This window comes from Tasmannia lanceolata, unplaced genomic scaffold (genome assembly GCF_043159265.1).
Source record: "Tasmannia lanceolata isolate RefF3 unplaced genomic scaffold, GAP_Taslan_0.1 ptg000015l, whole genome shotgun sequence".
Classification (NCBI taxonomy): Eukaryota; Viridiplantae; Streptophyta; class Magnoliopsida; order Canellales; family Winteraceae; genus Tasmannia; species Tasmannia lanceolata.
The window spans coordinates 48,583,902-48,604,839 of NW_027518692.1; the positions used below are offsets into that span (position 1 = coordinate 48,583,902).

At 37.7% G+C, this 20,938-nt stretch overlaps 2 long non-coding RNA genes and 1 other non-coding gene across 3 annotated transcripts; 1 reads left to right on the forward strand and 2 right to left on the reverse strand.

Moving 5' to 3' along the window:
* The first annotated feature begins 35 nt into the window (after positions 1-35).
* TRNAL-CAA (transfer RNA leucine (anticodon CAA)) lies at positions 36-119 on the forward strand. The gene has a single exon. It is a non-coding gene; the product is annotated as a tRNA-Leu (tRNA).
* A 1,470-nt stretch (positions 120-1,589) lies between these two features.
* LOC143891816 (uncharacterized) lies at positions 1,590-5,940 on the reverse strand. The gene is made up of 2 exons (XR_013255424.1): positions 5,516-5,940; positions 1,590-1,942 (listed from the first exon to the last, which is right to left on the reverse strand). It is a non-coding gene; the product is annotated as an uncharacterized LOC143891816 (long non-coding RNA).
* Positions 5,941-12,478: 6,538 nt separating this feature from the next.
* On the reverse strand, positions 12,479-13,534 carry LOC143891817 (uncharacterized). The gene is made up of 2 exons (XR_013255425.1): positions 13,431-13,534; positions 12,479-13,340 (listed from the first exon to the last, which is right to left on the reverse strand). It is a non-coding gene; the product is annotated as an uncharacterized LOC143891817 (long non-coding RNA).
* Positions 13,535-20,938: the final 7,404 nt, after the last annotated feature.

Here is a 20,938-nt window from a genome sequence, read left to right on the forward strand (position 1 = left end):
TAGTGTAGATAATTGTTAAATCTAACAACGAAGTTGTCAGGATGGCCGAGTGGTCTAAGGCGCCAGACTCAAGTTCTGGTCCTCGAGAGAGGGCGTGGGTTCAAACCCCACTTCTGACAAAATTCTTTTTTTAAATTATCTTGGACATTTTCCTCCATGGTGTCTTCCTATCTCCCATGTATGAAAAGTTTATGGTTTTTGAGATAGAATTTATTCAATTTTTCAGTTTATTTTTTCTCTGAGAGTTGGATTTAAAGGGCATCAATGAAAATTTGTTTAAAATCTACTTATCGTCGTATGTCAAGGAAAATTAAGGGATGGAAAATGAAAAATATAGCCCTGCATTTGTAGGGGTGGCAATGTTAGGGTGAATGTTTAGGACAATTCCTAAAACAAGAGTGTCTTAATATTATTTTTGTACATTTTTTGTTCTGAGTTGGATATTGAAGTGTAAGTAATTCTCAAGTTTCTTCCCTCTTCCCTCTTCCCTCTAAGGGCTCTAACCCCTATGTCCTAACTGTCTAGTTGATATTGTAGAAAAGTTTGGAAAGGAAGAATATTTCTAAAATGTCTAAACTTTTTTTTTACACACCGAAAAAGATAATTGGAACCAACCCAATTCAATTTTTATTTAGAGCGGCCTTTAATTTATCAATATATCACTCTAAAGTAACCATAATCACGTCATTTCCCTCTAAATTGTGAAAAGGAAATATTTTCCCAAGAAATGTTTTTCTTTCAATTCAAACAGGGCGTTCTTGCAAGCCCAGATTTCACCTGTAAAACAAGGGGATCACTAGATTCAGGCTAAAAGTCTGGTTGCCAAACAGATCGGAAAGTCGTCTTTAAGCCCAAAAGAATGGCTATTAAAGACGTCTCACCATAGTTAGCAAAACTCCATTTTATTTTATTTTTGAAATGGAGCAAAATTCCATTTTGAACAGCATTCTTTAAAAAAAAAAAAAAAAAAAACATGTTTGATTGGTTTGCGGTCAGAAACTCCGTTTAAAACTTTTACAGCGAAAAAAAACTCAGAAGACAATTTAAACTCATTTTGAACATATTAAACACGTTTTTTTGGGCAACTTCCGAACTTTACACCCACTATATTTTGTAAATGACAAAATTTTAAACGCATTTTTTGGCCAATTAGCCTAGGGATCCACATTCAGATGTCTTGTAAGCCTGTTTGGAGTGTTTGGGCCTTGTTCTTGGGGCTTAGTGTGAAATTCCAGGATTAAAAAAAAAATCTACAGATGAAGTCATTTCGGCTAGGGTTAACCATCCTTTTGTTTATCTCTGCCAATAAATAAATACCTTATTCAGCCTTCACTTATGTTTAGCGATTTCAAATTCCCGAAGAACCCATGGCTTACAAAAGCCTCCCAAAATCAAACAGAAAAAACAGATATTCTGTACCAAACAATGAAACTCCCAATATTTCTTCATTCATCCATGCACCGTGATGCATTCTGTTTACAAGCCCATTTGACATTCTTCATGATAACTAAACAATATGACGGTTGTTTAGTGTTTCAGAGTCTTCTAATTTCTCTGTAATTCGATTACTAGACAGTAACAATGCAATATGAAGTAATAAATGACTGGCAAGAGATGCTAGTTCTTGATAATATACGGGGAATGTCCAGTATACAAAATAATACAGGTACAAAAGAATCGGAGAGAAAAGCAAAAGTAGAAAACAGAAAAGTCTAATAGATATCAAAAGAATTTCAGAATAGCTGAATCCATGACTAATATTTTCTATATGATTCAAACATTTTTATACGCTATCCGGACCAGTGGCTTCATTCCCCTCTCCAAACACAAGTGTGTTGTTCTCGGTATCAAGTTTTTCCAATAGTAGTATAAGGACTAGAAAATTCTTTCACGTATAATGATGAAAGAATGCATAATCTTGTAGCAAGCATCACTTTCATATCTGAACGTAGCAAGGACAAACATAGGGTAAGGACAAACTCCGGATATAACAAATAAAACAAGTACTGGATGTAAAAGATGAGTATTATCGATGCATCAGAATTGCTAACTTCAGTATCTTATAACTACATAGCGATATCCCATTCCAAATAGCTAAACTTCTAACGTGGTCAAAATGGGCAAATGCTGTTTGGATAAATGATAAAGCCTATCACCAAAATATTAAGCAAATCAAACAGCAATAGCTTTCAAATACGATGACACTTATGAGTCAATAACAAAGATTTCCATCACCGACAATGTTTGCTGTTCAAATAGCACACAACTTGCTCTGTGGAAAACCTGTCATGACTTTGTGCCACTTGAGGAGAACAAAACATGGGCGAAGGAACCCCAAGCCACAATATTTGATGTAGGTGCAACATGCTACATGGGAGAAATCAAAGCCACATTATTTGAGGAAGGTGAGACATGCTTACAGAAAATAGGCCTACGGAAGAAAAGAAATAAGCCATAGAGATTCGCTCATAACAGAAGGGATTACCCACATATCATGCTAATAAGAGTAACGATCGATTGCTAGCCTTATTAGTTAGTCAAGTAGTCGAGGTCATTAGAGAACCCCAAGAACACACAACGATAAATCAACCAGCAGCTGCCAGGTTGGCAGCTTGGCTATCAGATTGTTGGTAGTTTACACTTTTAAAAGTCTGACATTAAAAACCGCATGCTTTCTATCAGATATTCAGATTTTAAAACGTTATCTTTCAGTTTGTAGAAGAAATGGTAGCGAGCTAATTTGGCTGGTTTATGTCGTGGTTAGCAAAGATTCTATTTATGCACTTCCTGAAATTTCATATTAAATGCCCATTATTTGAATATGTTTCCACATGTATCTGTATTTTATTTTTTTTGAAATGGCACATGTATCTGTAATTCTATAGGATTTCCATCGAAATTTCTATTCAAAATCGAGATTTCCATTTCCATCATGACTGAAACACATACAGAAATGAACCTATAAGCTATAACCTTGGGTGAACAAGACAAGAAAGAAGAAGAAGACAATATTTGGGCACAAGGGTAGAAAAAAATATCATAAGATGCGTTGATTTTGGGATTGGATTTCAAAGTATCTGAGAAACGAAGAAAGCCTGCAAGTTTCCTTTTATTCAAGGAAAAACTCAAAAGAATCCTTTGGAGAAAGAGGTGCTAACAACGTACATGTAAGAAGAAGACCATAGACAAAGAGGAATTTACGAGTTTCACAACCAGTAAAGGAGTTGAGAGAAGGCAAGGGGGGGGGGGGGGAGGGGGGATTAATCACCTTCCAATCATATAATCTGTTACAAATGTAAACATGTCAATTTTTTTTTGAATGGTGTAAACATGTCAATAATTCCAAACAATTAGCCTCTGCCTTAAAGCTTCAACTCTTATGATGCAAAGGCGAAAAAAATGAAAAAGGCCTAATCGCTAATTACTAACAATAGCCCATCTAGAACGAAACCAACATCTCCTTTCATCAAGTTGTTCTCCAGACCAATCAGTATTATGGAATCTTGTGGACCAGATTTTCATTAGCATGGAATAATTATGGCAGCATCTTTTATTAGACAAAGTAGATTCAATAAATAAAAGTCCATCTATATAATGGCTAGGACTGTCCAACTAGCAAGAGTCCTACGCTGTGGGTCTATAATGGAGCTTCCCAAATGAAAGGTCAGGATCACATACACATGGATGAGTGCCTAACATCGCAGAGGAAAAGCAAAAAGTGACTAACAATGTATACTTTTTCATTAACAACATTTAATTTTGCCACAAAAAAGTGACTAACAATGCATACTTTTTCATTAACAACACTTAATTTTGCAAAAAAAACAAGTGACTAACAATGTATACTTTTTCATTAACAACACTTATTTTTGCCAAAAATTCCGAAAACGCTTCTTCACTCATGAAAAAAGAGGCTGAAAAAGCGTCAATCTAAAGGTTACACATGAGGTTAAATTAAATGCATGGTTTTAAATTTCGGCCGAAACGTTTCGTTTCGGCCGAAATATTTCGGTTTCGGTGGAAACCGAAACGAAATTCACTGTGAGTCGGAAAAGTACCAAACTTCGCCGAAACGTTTCGGAAATTTCGGCCGAAACGTTTCGTTTCGGTAAAATTTTGGTGAAACGTTTCGGAAATTTCGGTGAAACGTTTCGGTGAAATTTCGGAAATTTCGGTGAAACGTTTCGGAAATTTCGGTGAAATTTTTACAAGATTTCATCCGAAATTTCGTACCGAAACCGAAACGTTTCGGTTTCGGTGATGACCGAAACCGAGATTTAAAACCTTGATTAAATGTGGCTGAGACTGTGAGAGAACGAGAAGGTGTTAGATTAAATATCTAATCAACCCACTCCCAGCCCTTAAAAATACAGAAACTCAATTCCAAGATAAAAAAAATCGAATCATGATTTTTTTTTTTTTTGAACTTCTTCACTAGCCTGTCAAACTACAAATTCAGTTGAGCTATGAACACTCAATCAAATTTTTGGTTGAGTGGATGTTAATGGATGCATCAACTTGGGCCTACAATGAATAAGATCAACTAGTATAGATTCTAGATCGTGTCAGCTAGCCTAAATTAGAGACTCGACAACTATGTAGGTCATGTGTTTCACTTCCATCAAAGCCTAAACTGTGACGGTCTCATACATGCAGTTGTGATCTATGACAGGCATAGGGATAAAAATGCATAATATAATCTATCGTCCCTGGGCAACACAATCCAATTCATAGAAACCCTGCATTCATCTGAAAATAAGTCATCAGTCATCCTTATGCTGCATGACCCAGACCCTACTCGAGATGCTAGAGTAAGTCATTGAAAGGCCACAAAATGTCTCATAAAGAATCTAATAAATCAGATAAAAAAAAAGGTACCACAACATCAACAATGAGCACAAATCAGTAGAGATGCAAACATGGGTCGGATCAGGTTGAACTTTTGCTGAAAAATGAATTGGAATAAACCCTAACCCGACCCGATTTTACAGCAAAAGCTCATCCCCAATTCCCAAAAATTGAACCGAGTTGCACCCCTACAAATAAGCATACAATATTACAATCTAGTGAAGTAAAAGAGGAAAACCCATAGATAAACAGGGTGGGGGGAGAGAGAGAGAGAGAGAGAGAGAGAGAGAGAGAGAGAGAGGAGAGATAAGATACACTAACAAAAAGCTTCCTTTCTACATTCATCTGAATATGTCAAACAAACTAAGGACATGTCAAACAAAAAGCTTCCTATCCTAAATGTAATTTCTTGTGGGTTTATAAAAGCAATTTCTAGAATATAACCAGCACCCATGGAGTCAATTTAATAATAGGAAATGAATAGAATAGAATAAAATAGCGCCATTTGCATAGGCACAGTGAGATAAAATTATTAAAAGAAAAAAATACCATTAAAAACACTAATGAAGAACATGCAAAACAGAGAAAAAAAGGGTTTTTTTGCTTCTTTAAATGAGGAGATAGAGGAAAATAAAAATAAAGAAAGGGGGTCATTTTTTCTACTGACCTTTTGGGCACATGAGCAGCTTAGGAAGAGAAGAAACAGCCATGATTCGAATAGCCAAACCCTAGTTTACTTTTTTCTGTTGTTTTTCTGTCGGCAAAGAAAGAGAAAGAGAAAAAGACTTGGAGGGGGATCTCTCTCTCTCTCTCTCTCTCTCTCTCTCTCTCTCTCCTCTCTGTTGGGGGAGAATGAGGAGTGTCTATCTGCCTCTGGAACGGTTTATGGTTTATACTGTTTTGGGCAGACGAGAAAGGAGAAAGGAGAAAGCTCTCTCTCTCTCTCTCTTTCTCTCTGTACTAGGTTGTGCCCCAAAAACTAGGGATGCATGGGGTCAACCCCGACCGACTGGTTCACCCGATTTTGGCTTGGGTTGGATTAGCTTTTCTTCGGATTGAAGTAAAAAGGCAGTTTGGAGAATAGTGGAATAGTGGTAAGTATTGTTTTGGTTGCAGAGCAGTCTTCTAGGAGCGTAGTGGAAAAAGTAGAGAGAGAGAGAGACCTTTTCCGACCATTTCCACTATTATTGTTCCAAATTTTTCTTCGTAGAATTTGGGCAAAAAAGCAATCATGATATCTAAAACATGCTAGGTAATCTAGTGAAAGTTCATTGCAATATTGGCAAGCAATCGGTAGCACATTTGAATTATTTTCATCAGCTAGGGTTGAGGGAATGCTACATTCGGCTGTTGGAGAAAGGCGTTATTTATCTTTTATACTTTAACACTCCTCCGCACATGTGGCCCACTTGGCAAACACGTGGCCCATGTGGTCCCACTTTGGGCAAACCATCGCATGTGGATTTTTATTATCTGTGAGGTTTGAACTCGAGACCTTTGGCTCTGATACCGTATTAACTTACTAACTTCTTAAAAAGCTTAAGCTGTTGGAGAAGAAAGGTGTTATTTATCTTTTATACTTTAAAACAAACCAACCCGAGTTGCACCCCTAGCAAAATCATTTTTCATGGGGTGGATTGCAGGAGAAACATTTCTCGTGGAAAAGTTTTTCCTAAGGATTTTTTTTTGGGATTTAGAGGAAATTGATAGGATCATGGCTCTTATTTAGAGAAATATCATTATAAATTGAACATTCCTTTAACGTTAGAAACAAGAAATTTTGGAAAAGTATTTCTTTTCCAAACAATTCCCAGTGCCCAAAGAGTTTTTTTTTGAACGATAATCATTCTTGTCGAGGAAAATAATAATCGTACGGCATTGATCCAATGCTGCATGTATACTGAATCAGTGATTAGTACTGCATTTATCCACTGCCACGTGTATAGTGATTAGTACGCTCATGAATATTGTTGCCCATCACCAGTCTGCTGGTTCCACCCTCATCGGATGATTTTAGACCTTTTGATCAAACATTATGAAAAAAAAAATGTCGTTGATCATGTCTTTAACCGGTCAATTTTTTCATGCCTTGATCCTGTAAATAATATCTCCACTCAACATCAGAGTTGGACCCACTTGATCACTCTGTGATGGTGGGGCTCTCCTTATCTGGAGATCCCACTTTCACCTTTCATTTTTTCTAATTTCCTTCTCTATATTTTTTTTTTTTTACCTTATTCCATTCATTTTAGGCACCTTATGCCATTACTTTTTATTTCTTAAGGCAAATTTCAAAGCCAGTTTTAACACTATTATAACCATTATTTGCAAATAATCATATTTAAGTTCACAACTATTTATATATGAGATTATATGCAAAGAAAAAAAACATAGGTATCAAAAGAGGTTCTTTCTAGAGTCTAGATGCTATTGAAAGTCAGTAGATTCTAAGCTTATACACTACTGAGAATAATATTGTCTGTTAGATTTAGACAGGAACTCAGTTGGTTCTAGGTGCAGACATGCCTTGGAACCTAGTTAGTTCCAGACAGAGTGTATCTAGAACAAATTGAGCTCCTATATACAATTGCTTCTAAACAATTTCCTTAATGCAACCCTAGCCCAACCCAAGATAGCATTCCCTCAACCCTAACCAGCCCCTAGGGCCCAGGAAGGCCATCCCGCTCTAAATCTCTCAACCCAAACCAGACCTACCTAACATTTTTTTCCCCACATTGGGTTGGGTTGGAACGGGTCGAGTTGGGTTTGGGTTGGCCTAGGACTAGGACTAGGACAAAAACAAAATACCTATAAGATTTTGAATTGCAACAAAATTAGAGGACCGGTTGGGTTTGGGTTGGGTCAAACTGCCCAAGGCCTCTACCCTAACCAAACCCGAAATTAATTCCCAACCCAACCCGAGGAAATGCAAACCCAACCCGAGGCGAAGATTTTCTGTTTTGTGGCATGAGTTGTCCTTTCTTTGGAGTTTGTAAACCTTGAGTCATGTCATGTCCAGTGTTGCTATTGCTAAGACCATGGGCTCTAGCTTTGGGCTTGATTTGAGTACAATCCTTTGTCTCCTACCACTACATGATACATGGTTCTTACCAAAACAGAATATTCAAGAGCCAGCACATGACTTCTTGCCATTTAGAACTTAGGCCTGAGAATTATCTTAGGTTATTAAAAGCTTCACAATTGTTTCATCTCAACTAAACTATATACTAATATACACTTGCAAGTAGATTTGATATCGTTCTTTTGCTAGTTAAGCAAGAATCTCATTAGAGAGGGAAAGAAATATACAGCATGAATTTCATTAGATAGAGAGAGAGCCTAAAATAAAACAGCAGCCAAAGAAGGATTAAAATATGCAGAGGAAATTCGAAAAATCTAAAACAGACATACATACAGATGCCAAGATGGACTTTTAAATCATGAGAAGCAACATCCAAAACTGAAGCTAGGTGAGCCAAGAGCAATATAAGAATATTCAAATCAGCAATGAGTTACCCCCACCCTGTCTTCCTGTGGAAGATCATCAATTCCTTTGCGAGCCAGTTCACTAGGTTTCCTTGACAAAGAATATGGGAAATCCTCCAAGCCCGATATTGAAATATCTTTCCTTCTTAGATCAAGTTGGCCGGATTCCATGGAGAAGGGATTTTGCATCTATTGCAGAATTGAATCACATTCAATCCAGATATTGGGATTGTGCAGGTGCTGATCAATGAAAAGATGCACTACAATATAAAAATTTCTCCTAATTCTGATTCTTTGAACAGGAACCCAGGTCCAAGTTGAATCCGCAAATAAAGCAATGTAAAAACATAAGGTATTCATGTATCCAAATGTTTGGATACATCATTGTATTTTCCAAGAAGCTCTATATTATCCCTTGTATTTTGTTTCGTGTTTGTCTTCAACTGAACATGCTTATACTACTTTCTATACCGCTTCAGAATTCAAGATGTGCTCATGTTGGATAAGTTTTATCCCTTCATTTACTTCATCTAAATCAATCCATGGAAAGTACTTTGAGCCTGAAAGTTTTTATTATAACTTTTTTTTTTTTGAAAGTTCACAAAAGTTTTTATAACTTTGAACCATCATTAGAAGTACTTTTTAACCTTTAAGTTTCAGCACTCTCATTGGCAACAATGGCATGAACATTTAGGAATATGACAAAAACCCTGGACTGTCCCTTCTATACAATCTAAGACTAATCCACTCTGGACTTGGAAGTTTGGGTTTTACATCTCCTGGGTTTAGTCCCATATTGGAAACTCAATAAGAGTTTCTTGGTGATATGAGGAATCTCTTCTCTCTTCTCTATGCATTGCCAACTCCAAGTGGCTTAGACTAGAGAAGTGAGTTAATTGAGTACTGTTTAATCGCATCAAGAGCATTAGAGAAAGATAAAAAGTTTTGCAGAGATGAGTGTAGTAAAACCAAGCTAATTGAGCAGTGTTTAATCATGAGACCAAGACTAGAGTTTTCTTAAACACATCTCCTTTGTTGTAACAATATTCTTTGTTGTTTACAGTCTTCAAATCTACCCAATGGAGTAGATCAAGACATCACTTTTAATGAATATTTTCAATCTTTAATCTTTTAGACCAACTTGATTTGATCTAGACTGAACCAAATGTTTGTCTAAGATCTTAGCATTTGATCGACACCCTACATGTACGTATGTCCATATTAGTTTGTAACACACTGATCTTGGTTACCCTAATTAGGGTTTAACCTTCAGAGTGAGATAGAGTTATAGAAATAACTCTTTCAACCCCTAAATCACTTATGAGTTTAAGTGAATCTAACCAATTTTACATGCATTCAAGAAAATGAGACTCAAGTACACTAATCCTAATTGGTGGTAAAAACCAAATCAAATGTACAAATTGAGTCTGGTATGGTTGAATGCCGGAGATAGTATTGCCTAAATCCATTCCACATTTTCAAGACTCCAACTATCTTCAAGAAACGACACTTGCAACATGACTCAAAGCCAAGAATCACAGTTAAGGAATCAGTCAAACTACAAGACTATTTCTAACATCCAAAACTGAAATAACGAAGTGAAGCTTAGGTCTCATTGTCAAGATAAGGATCGTAACTAGACGCTACAAAAGTCTCCCTCGCTAAGCTACCAATGACAACTTTATAAACTAATTTCATAAAAAATAACACAATGAGATAAGAGACACCAACGTTTCTTCTTTTTTTTTAAAAAAAAAAGACAATAAAAGATCTTATGACAACAATTATAACAATGTGTGCATGATTCTCTTCTAGATAGCTTTTGTCTGTGTGATTTGTAAACAAGTATACAATAGCTAGAGTTAATTTGTTGTTTTGGTGCTTAACTAAACTGAATACGAGTTCCACCACTCAAGACAAAAATGATTTAGGAGCTTTTGCAAAGGAGAAACATCATTAAGGTAGAGAGTAAGCAAGCGATTGATGATGAAAGTGGACATCTTAAATGCCAGAGTCAAACATAATTGACCGGTCAACTCTAGTAGCCAATACAAGGATAAAATCTCTTGAAGCTAGTTCAGTATCTCACATTGTGGCCTCATAGCGATGAATTTTCTTATTTTGTGACGCTTCTCGTGAAGAGAATTCTTTAAGAATTCAACTTGCAACAAAAATCATCTATAACATCTGTTTTTCACATTCGGTACAACCTTAGACAATGCGATATGGGACATTTGGCAGAGGCATGTCCACCCCTGGTTAGGATCATGCATTTCTCCATGTGATGCATGAATTCTTGAAACTTACTAGGAACTTCTGATGTGAGTCATATCTCATACCAGTAATTCAGAGAAAAAACAAATAAAGAACAGGAAGCCCCATCAGTAAGAGAAACTAGCTAATAAGTAAGATGGTAGCAATTACATTATCAACCACTGTGTACTGGTAACGATATTACACATTACAAGTGATTAACCGTAATAGAGGTCCTGGTTGATTTTTCGTATGGCGAGAAAGAGAAAAGTCCTATTGGCAATTATGGATACCCAATATGTTTAGGGTTCCATTTGCTGTTGAATTTTCAGTGACCGTTGGGTTGTCCAAAGACTACCAGCACCACAACCCAGGTGGAGTTCCCTCAAATACATGATTGATTTCCAAGATGCATTCATGTCAAAGTAAGAAAGAGTGTGTGTCATTTGATCCCAGTCTTCAAGTCTACTGAAAGCATATAATGCTCGAGTCAGCTCAGAGGCTCGGACAGTGGCCCATAATAGTTGAGAGAGAAGCCAATACAATAACAGGGAATTTACAAGAGCAAGGGCCAAAGAAAGGTTTTATACATTGGAATTTTGTTGCCTTAGTTCTAGGTCTCAAAGTTTGGTGTTGGAAGGTTGTGTACTCTGTTTTATCACTACCTACACCTCATTTTGCATATATAGCCGATCCTTTGATTCCAAAAATAAAGCGCACGGAAAAACCCACGACATCTACAGGGAAAAAAAAGAGGTCTGTTCCAACCATTATCAAAACCAGCATTCTAAAGAAGTCTCCAGATCTCAGATTGACCATTGGATCATTCCAGCCCCGTTAAATCACAAAAATGAAAAATCTAACGGTTAAAAAACAATTAATCAGGAAAAGGATGAAGTTTGAAGTTCCCAACTTCACAAGTCTGTCTAGTTATGACACTAGGGTCATCTGCCAAGTGATTTTCTGGGTTCCAGCTGGATAGAATAAAATCATCACTGAAATTGATGTAATAACAATGATAAAGAAGGTGCTAGTTGTCATAGTTGAACTTCCTCCACAAGCTTTGTTCCCCAGACAAAAAGACAGGTAAATGACTGAAATGATATGTATTATAACTTGACATTTCAAGCCAATTATTCCACCAGTTTGGTAGAGGAGGTGAAAACAACCACTAGCTTGGTTGGATGCCCTGGCAAAAGTAAATTTAGCAGCTATTTCACAATGCAATGGCCCAGATAATCCCTCACTATGTAAACATCACTTGCCACAAGAAATATGAAGTTGTATCATAACTAATGTTCAGAAAAATAATGACTAAAAACACCAATTTATTTACACCCAGCAATCAATTTCAGAATGCTCAGATGTCCTCATCCTTCATTAAGGGCTGAAATCCTGAATGAGAAGGTACTAGAACAAGAGGTGCGAGCGCGCGCACACACAAATATACATAGACTACCATAGGAAGGGTGTGTACCAAAACTCAGATCCAAGGATCATCCTAACCCATCCAAAAGTGGAGGGAAAAATGGACATACATTGTTTGTCCACAAATCTGCCAATTTTTCCCTCAACTTTTGGATGGGTTATGATGATCCATAGGATCTGATTTTTTGTGGACACGCTATCTAGGTAAGGGCCTTTCAAATTAATGGTCTGGATCACCAAAAAAATGTGGGCCCGCCCTGTTTTGTGAACTAAAGCTTATACTCAAATTTTAGAAATTCCTAGCTTATCACCCCAACTATTTTAGAAATTCCTCACTCATCAAGCACTCAAAAGCCATGTATATAGTGACAAACATTTTTCACTCACCACTGTCTTAATTAGATGACCTTGGGCTTTGCCACTCCAAATCGGATTTTCTCAAACTCACAACTGGCAAATCTCATAAATACAATCTCTTAAGATTAACCAATTCTCCAATGCCTTGAGGTAGTTCTCTAATGGCCGCACATCCTTGAGATATAGAAATTGTAGTTGTTTAGGTCTCCTTTAAGCGATTCAATACCGGTACTTGTAAGACCAAGATTCGTAAGAAGCACTAGAAATGGTCTTAGGCATAAGTTTTCTTGGACGAACAACCACAGCAATTAGGCCTAATTGGAAGTCTCTCTATTTGGTTACGCATTAATGAAACCTCTCAACCCCTTCCCACATATTCTCTTTGGGTGTCTCATCCAAGCTTTTACAAGGAATTTTGGGGTTGTAGCAAATTCTCGAATCAAGTCGTGCATCTTGACATAATCGCTATACTTCTCTTCCAAGAGGCATGCATCCTTTAATCTTTCAATGATGTGGTGCCCTTTATTTGATGCATCCTCCCGGTTATCAAAATTATGAACAAATCCTTCCATTGCCCAATATTCTAACAGCTTAGTTACATCTATGGTATATTCTTCAGGATATAGTGCACAATAAGAGAAGCAGAGTTTGAACTTCAGAGATCGAATAACTTTAGGCTCCATACCTTCAATCTCTGGGGCAGACGATTCCTTGAATGGCCTTAGTGCATCCAGCCACACCTCTTTCCTTTTCTTTCCTCGCATAGCTCTTCCCACCGTGATGATTAACCACCACACTCTTTCACAACCTCCTCCGCTAGCTCTCGGATGTCCGGCGAAAGCACTACCTCGCCTGCTTTCTCGTGGAATGATACCCACAACCTCGCCAGCAAACTTAGCCACAACCTCCATTATCGACTATACTGTGAATGAAATGTGTAGCTCTTCCTCCTTGATGCTAACAAATACCTGGGTGAAGCCAAGGGGGATGACAGAGAATCAGAGATTCGTGAAAACAAAACAAAACTCTGAAAAGAAAAAAGCAAACTTAGCCACAACCTCGTGAACCACTCTCACGGGGGGATTTTATTTTTATCCATTTAGGGGAAATATCACTGCCCAAAAAAATAATGATTCAATGACTTTTGGTCAACATCTCTCCATTTTGGTGCAGTAGAGAATGTGAAGTGGTGGGGCCCAAATAAGGAATCTTTTATTTTTGGGAAAAATACACTAGACCCTTGTGCTTTCAATTTGTAACCCCTAATGTTTAAAAAGTCTACTGTGGTTTCAATTTGTATAAGATAGGCCCTCAGTTGACCGTTCGTCTAGCAATTGAAGAGTTATGATGATTGATGATCTAACGGAGCTGATTTTTTGGGCACACCCTATCTATGTCAGGGCCCATCACACTACAAAAACACAGTGGGCTCACATTGTTTGAATGATTCAAAGCGTTCATTTGATGGGCCTTGACATAGATCGGGTGTGCTTAAAAAATCAGCTCCACCGGATTATCCTAACCCTTCAATTTGTGGACGAACCATTAACTGAGGGGGTCTACCTTACACAAATTGAAACCACAAGGGATCTACTTGTAACTTTTTAAACATTAGGGGTTAAGTTGAATGTGTTAGAAACCACAGGGATCTAGGTGTATTTTTTCGATGTGGTCACCATCATGCAAATGCTCTGTTGAAATAACTGCACTACAGGATTTCAATGGGTACATCATTTGTTTTGCTAGATTAACAATCCAAATCATGCTTATGTGGGTGTTTATGGATAACAAATATAATCATGTTTCCTTTCAAACTCGCCATTTATATATTTTTTCCTCTACAAATTTGATTTTGCGACATGTATTCGCCCCGCCCAGAATTTACTCACATGCATAGCATGAGTGGGGCCCACCACTTTGCACCTCATGATTTTTATATAATGGGGCACACCATCTCTATCCAAACCCATCCATATGGTGGGGCCTACCATTTTACACTCATGAGTGGGCCCACCATTTTACCTCTAGGGTGGATAAGGGTTCAGATCAAATGGGAACGGTAGCCGAAGCTATGATCCAAAAATACACAGGTAATGATGATTTTAGGAAAAAATGCCAATGGAGGACACCAAAATACAAGAATTGTCAACGGGGACACAATTTTGAAAAAATTGTTAAAGAGGGTTGATAACCCCCTTTAGAGAGTTTGGTAACCACATTTAGAGGGGTGATAACCCCTTTTACAGACTTGATAACCCCCATTTTGTCCCTCTCTAACAATTTTTCAAAAGTATGACCCCCCACTGGCAATTCTGTATTTTGATGTCCCCGATTAGCAATTTTTCCATGACTTTAAAAGGCCCAAGGCCAGACCCAGAATTTATTAAGAAAAAAAATTATACTAGGGATGAAACAAAACTAGCGAACGACCGCAGCCAGAAACTAGTATAAAAGGCTTAAGAACAAGCCATTAAAACAGAAAACTTAGCTGGAAGACAGATCAGTAAAAAATTAATGTTGATTTTTAATTAATAAGAAATAATTTTGGTGGCATCCAAAGACGCCCCTAAGACCCTGTTTGGATCGCAAGAAAATAAAAAATTCTAATAGTCCGGTAAATTTTTTATTTTCACGATTTAGAGAAAATGGTATGATTATGGTTAAATTTAGAGAGGGATTATCGTACATTGAAGGTCACTCTTAGTAAATATTGTATAGGATTGGTTCAACGGTGCAATCAATGGAAGTATACCTATGTATTGGTTCCATATCATTTATTGAAGGTCCCATTGCTCCACAGTCCACCCACGGGAGTAAACATGTTGACTTGTAGCAGCAGCGCATGTTTGGCATAAGGGTGGCAATGCAATCAATGGAAGGATACCTATGTCTCTCTCAACTCTAGAGAGAGAGAGACCCCTCAGTCCCTTGTGGTGCAGCCGTGCAGCAGTTCTCGTGTAGTGGTGGCCCCAACGAACTACACCTGTACCTTAGAGAGAGAGAGAGAGAGACCATATCTGTCCCTTGTGGTGCAGCCGTGCAGCAGTTCACGTGTAGTGGTGGGCCCAACGAACTACACCTGTACCTTAGAGAGAGAGAGAGAGTGAGAGACCATATCTGTCCCTTGTGGTGCAGCCGTGCAGCAGTTCACGTGTAGTGGTGGGCCCAGCCAACTACATCTGTCCCTTCTGGTGCAGCTGTGCAGTAGTTCACGTGTAGTGGTGGGCCCAACCACGGAATCCTAAGCTGTTATTTGATTTTCTCCTTAAATGGAAACGTACACTTAAGGGTGGCAATGGTTCGGTTTGACCCCCAAACTGATATTGTTTCGGTATGATTCTACCCAACCGAAACCAAACCAGATTTTGAATCGGTTTAAACAAACCGAATTCTCAGTTCTGTTTCGGCTCGGTTCGGCCAATTTCGCCACCCCTTACTCATAATCGTTGGAAATCAGGGGCAACTGTTTGATTTTGGTTCAGTTTGAAATTTGAATCGGTTTAGTTCTACCGAACCGAAATTTGAATCGGGAATTTTCGGGTCGGTATCATCGGGTCGGGTTGGGATGGGTTGGGATTGGGTCCATCTACGGCCAAACAGAAAAATACAAGAAAGAAAAACATAATCCTGAATAAATAATGATAAAATTAGAGGTCGGGTCTGGTTTGCCAAGGCCTCAACCCTCACTAGGGCTGCAAACGAGCTGAGCCGAGCCGAACATTGGGGTGTTCATGCTCGGCTCGCTAAGTTTGAGGCTCGGCTCGTGACGAGCTTTTTTTTTTTGGGGCTCGTGTTCGGCTCATCAAATTTTAGCAAAGCTCGAGCTCGGCTCGTTTAGTAAACGAACGAGCCCGAGTCGAGCTTTTAATGAGCAGAGCCTAAAAAATCAAATAAATACCATTAAGTAATATATATATATATATATATATATATATATATATATATATATATATAGAGGAAAGTGTTGGTGAGCTTAAGCGCCCAATCACATCAGCGCCCAATCACATCCTAACCCATCCATTTGTGGAGGTCAAAATGGACAGACATTATTTGTCCACAAATCTGCCCATTTTTGTCCTCCACAAATGGAGGGGTTGGGATGATCCTATGGAGCTGATTTTTGGTACACACCCTACCTTGCAAATGAATGGTTTGGATCACCACAGAAAATGTGGGACCCATGTGATTGGGGCGCTTAAGCTCATGGTGAGCTTAAGCGCCCCAATCACATGGAGGCCCACTTTGTTAGGTGATCCAAAGCATTCATTTTAAAGTCCCTTACATGGATAGGGGGTGTACTAAAAATCAGCTCCATAGGATCATCCTAACCCCTCCATTTGTGGAGGACAAGCTTAAGCACCCCTATCTATCATAAGGCCTTTAAAATGAATGCTTTGGATCACCTAACAAAGTGGGCCCCCATGTGATTGGGGAGCTTAAGCGCACCAAACCTATGGTGCGCTTAAGCTCACCAACAGTTTTCTCATATATATATATATATATATATATATATATATATATATATATATATATATGAGAAAACGGTTCCTACACATGTGTAGATAAGTTATCTACACACTAGCTTAAAATACAGTGGGGGCCACAATATTTGGGTGATCCAAACCATTCATTTTTAAGGCCCTCATATAGATAGGGTGTCCACAAAAAATCAGATCCATAGGATCATCCTAACCATTCGAACTGTGGAGGCAAAAAATGGACTAATTTGTGAAGGTTTAAAGACATCCATTTTACCTCCACAAATCGTAGGGTTGGGATGATCCTATGGATCTGATTTTTTGTAGACACCCTATCTATGTGATGGCCTTTAAAATGGATGGCTTGGATCACCCAAACAATGTGGGCCTCCACTGTATTTTAAGCTAGTGCGTAGAGAACTCTTTACACATATGTGTAGGAACCGTTTTCTCATATATATATATATATATATATATATATATATATATATATATATATATATATATATATATATATATGAGAATAGAGTTCCTAGGGTGTCACCTCATATAGCTTATATGAGGTGGCGCTTAAAAACATAAGGGGCCCACTTTGTTTGAATGATCCAAAGCATTCATTTGATAGGCCCTCACATAGATAGGGTGTGCCCAAAAAATCAACTTCATAGGATCATCCTAACCCTTCCATTTGTGGAAGTTGAAATGGATGGGTATAAACCTTCATAAATCTGCCCATTTTTAACCTCCATAAATGGAAGGGTTAGGATGATCTTATGGACCTGATTTTTTGTAGGCCCCATATCCATATAGGGGCCTTTCAAATGAGTGGTTTGGATCGCCCCAAAAATGTGGGCCCCTCATGTTTTGTGAGCGCCACCTCATATAAGCTATATGAGGTGACACCTTAGGAACTCTATTCTCTCTCTCTCTCTCTCTCTCTCTCTCTCTATATATATATATATATATATATATATATATATATATCTAATACAATAAGCTGGGATGAAAAGAGGAGAGTTTTTTCGATTTTTTTGAAAATCACATGAGAATTACACGTCACATTTTTTGACTTTTTTGAACAAATGCACCCATTCAACTCATATAATTTCAATCCTACCCCCCCCCCCCCCCCTTTATGCTTTTAACAAAGGCACCCATTAGATCTTATAATTTCAATCCTACCCCATACTTTATGCTTTTAACAAAGGCACCCATTAAAGCCGTATAATTTCGATCTTACCCCCCTCCTTTATGGTTTTTTAATTAAAAAACTATAGGGTGATCTTGACCATCTGATTTAAGATAAGAGGAATTATGGAAACATCTATTGATTGGAGGGCTAGGATCGGCCTATGGAAATGATTTTTGGGGCACAACCTATTTATGTTGTGTTCAATCACATGGACGGTTTGGATCAACCTATGACGTGGTCCGTACAGTTCTTTGTCGGCCCGTGCATCGCACGGGTTTTTTACTAGTCTACTACACTAAGCTGGGATGAAAAGAGGAGAGTTTTTTCGATTTTTTTGAAAATTACGTGAGAATTACACCTCACATTTTTTGACTTTTTTGAACATATGCACCCATTCAACTCATATAATTTCGATCCTACCCCCTCCTTTATGTTTTTAACAAAGGCACCCATTGAATCGTATAATTGCAATCCTACCCCTCCTCTATGCTTTTAACAAAGGCACCCATTAAAGCCGTATAATTTCGATCTTACCCCCCTCCTTTATGGTTTTTTAATTAAAAAACTATAGGGTGATCTTGACCATCCGATTTAAGATAAGAGGAATTATGGAAACATCTATAGATTGGAGGGCTAGGATCAGCCTATGGAAATGATTTTTGGGGCACAACCTATGTATGTTGTGTTCCATCACATGGACGGTTTGGATCAACCTATGACGTGGTCCGTACCGTTATTTGTCGGCCCGTGCATCGCACGAGTTTTTTACTAGTATACAATAAGCTGGGATGAAAAGAAGAGAGTTTTTTCCATTTTTTTGAAAATCACGTGAGAATTACACGTCACATTTTTTGACTTTTTTGAACAAATGCACTCATTCAACTCATATAATTTCAATCCTACCCCCCCTTTATGCTTTTAACAAAGGCACTCATTAAATCATATAATTTCAATCCTACCCCCTCCTTTATACTTTTAACAAAGGCACCCATTAAAGCCATATAATTTCGATCTTAACCCCCTCCTTTATGGTTTTTTAATTAAAAAACTATAGGGTGATCTTGATCATCCGATTTAAGATAAGAGGAATTATGGAAACATCTATAGATTGGAAGGCTAGGATCGGCCTATGGAAATGATTTTTGTGGCACAACCTATTTATGTTGTGTTCCATCACATGGACGGTTTGGATCAACCTATGACGTGGTCGTACAGTTCTTTGTCGGCCCGTGCATCGCACGGGTTTTTTACTAGTATCTTATAACTAGCGATGGTTACATATCTGTAGGTACATCTGTTGATAAAAACCTTTCGTGACGGAATTATAACCATTGCGAAAACATATAGTGATGATTATATATAAATCGATGAAGGACTGGAGCCTTCACCAATGGGGGTATATCTTGTAGTGTATTTAGCGACAGTTAAAGATAATCTGACGCTATATACTTGTATACTATATAGCAGAAGAGAAAAGAAGAGATTTTTTTGAATTTTTACAAAATTCTATGAGAATTACACATCACTTTTTTTAACAAATGCACCCATTCAACTCACATATTTTCAATCCTACCCTCTCCTTTATGCTTTTTAACAAAGGCACCCATTAAAGCCACATAATTTCAATCTTACACCCCTGCTTTATGGTTTTTTAATAAAAAATCTATAGGGTGATCTTAACCATCCGATTTAAGAGGAAGTATGAAAACCTCTATAGATTGGAGGGCTAGGATCAACCTATGGAAATGATTTTTGAGGCACAACCTATTTATGTTGTGTTCCATCACATGGACGGTTTGGATCAACCTATGACGTAGTCCGTATAGTTCTTTGTCGACCCGTGCATCGCACGGGGTTTTTTACTAGTACTATAATAAGCTGGATGGAAAAGAAGAGAATTTTTTGATTTTTTTGAAAATTATATAAGAATTACACATCACTTTTTTGACTTTTTTTAACAAATGCACCCATTCAACTTACATACTTTCAATCCTACCCCCTCCTTTATGCTTTTAACAAAGGCACCCATTAAAGCCATATAATTTCAATCCTACCCCCCTCCTTTATGGTTTTTTAATAAAAAATCTATAGGGTGATCTTAACCATCTGATTTAAGAGGAATTATGGAAACATCTATAGATTGGAGGGCTAGAATCAGCCTATGGAAATGATTTTTGGGGCACAACCTATTTATGTTGTGTTCCATCACATGGACGGTTTGGATCAACCTATGACATGGTCCCGTATAGTTCTTTGTCAGCCCGTGCATCGCACGGACACTATATAGCAGAAGAGAAAAGAAGAGAATTTTTTGAATTTTTTAAAAATTCTATGAGAATTACACATCACTTTTTTTGACTTTTTTTAACAAATGCACCCATTCAACTCACATATTTTCAATCCTAACCCCTCCTTTATGCTTTTCAACAAAGGCACCCATTAAAGTCACATAATTTCAATCTTACCCCTCTCCTTTATGGTTTTTTAATAAAAAATCTATAGGGTGATCTTAACCATCCGATTTAAGAGGAATTATGGAAACCTTTATAGATTTGAGGGCTAGGATCAGCATATGGAAATGATTTTTGGGGCACAACCTATTTATGTTGTGTTCCATCACATGGAAGGTTTGGATCAACCTATGACGTGGTCCGTACAATTCTTTATCGGCCCGTGCATCGCATGGGTTTTTTTACTAGTGTGTGTGTGTGTGTGTCTATATATATATATATATATATATATATATATATATATATATATATATATATATATATATATATATATAACGAACATAATCCGAGCTTTAAAGCTCGCCTCGGCTTTATGAACCGAGCCTAAAAAGTTCACGAGCTTGTCCGAGCCGAACTATACAAAGCTCAAGTTCGGCTCATTTATT